Source organism: Cebus imitator, unplaced genomic scaffold, assembly GCF_001604975.1.
Source record: "Cebus imitator isolate Cc_AM_T3 unplaced genomic scaffold, Cebus_imitator-1.0 Scaffold10, whole genome shotgun sequence".
In the NCBI taxonomy this organism is placed as follows: Eukaryota; Metazoa; Chordata; class Mammalia; order Primates; family Cebidae; genus Cebus; species Cebus imitator.
The window spans coordinates 4154085-4155274 of NW_016107325.1; the positions used below are offsets into that span (position 1 = coordinate 4154085).

General features: G+C 43.4%; 1 protein-coding gene across 1 annotated transcript in view; it reads right to left on the minus strand.

Annotated features, from left to right (window-relative positions):
• LOC108316766 (lymphocyte antigen 75) overlaps positions 1 to 1190 on the minus strand; it is a 145377-nt gene that overhangs the window by 42828 nt on the left and 101359 nt on the right.

Genomic DNA, 1190 nt, shown 5'->3' on the forward strand with positions numbered 1-1190 from the left:
GTCTCACTCTGTCACCCAGGCTGGAGTGCAGTGGCGCCATCTCAATTCACCGCAACCTCCGCTTCCTGGGTTCAAGTGATTTTTCTATCTCAGCCTCCTGAGTAGTTGGTATTACAGGTGTTTGTCATCACACCCGGCTAATTTTTTTGTATTTTTAGTAGAGATAGGGTTTCACCATGTTGGCCAGGCTCGTTTCAAACTCCTGACCTCAAGTAATCTGCCTGCCTCAGCTTCCCAAAGTGCTGGGATTACAGGCTTGAGCCACGACTCCCTCCGCATGCTCTCTTTTTCCTCTACTTTACTGAAGTTAACTGAGGACAGGTGGAGGATATTAATCAGTTCTCCGGACGGCTGTCACTATAAACAATCTAGCTTTGAATTTCATTTGGGCCCTGTATGCCTCTTCTGCAACCTCCGTACTTTATTTTACCTTGATCATTGTCCTCTCCTATTTCTCTTATTGGGTATTTCAAATTTTTATTACTGTTTCCAAGCTAAGATCCCAGGCTGGGTGTGGTGGCTCATGACTGTAATCTCAACACCTTGGGAGCCTGAAGTGGGAGGATCACTTGAGCCCAGGAGTTTGAGACCAAACTAGATAACAAATTGAAATCACCAGTCACCCAGAAAAAAAACAAAAAAAAAAAAAAAAAAAAAAAAAAAAAAAAAAAAAAAAAAAAAAACAAAAAAAAAAACACTAATATCGGAGGTTGAGATTGCAGTGAGCCAGAGTTGCACCACTGCACTCCAGCCTGGGCAACCGAGCCAGGCCCTATCTCTAAAAAATTAAAAAACTTTTAACGAGACCCCACCTGCTACCCATCTTTCTCAGCAGAACTTGTCTCCTAGTACACAAGAAAATAGGGGCCATTAGGTATCGACAAGCATCTTCAAATGTTTATCTGTAGGTCTTTTCTTGTGGCCTCAGAGAGGAAGGCATGCATGCTTCCCCAGCCCACCCAAACCAGTTCCTCTTTCTGCTCAGGACTGCCCATCTCATCTTCTCTTCTCCAAAATCCTCCATTAAAGATTCTCTCTACCCCCTGCATCATCAACTACTCTCTGTTTTTCCTCTCAGCTTCTAAACTTGTGAACCTCTTTATTTCCCCTTTAGGAAAAAAAACCCTTCTTTCCCTCTAGCTGTGGCCCAATCCTTTTCCTTTCAGTCTCCACCATACTTCTCGAAATCT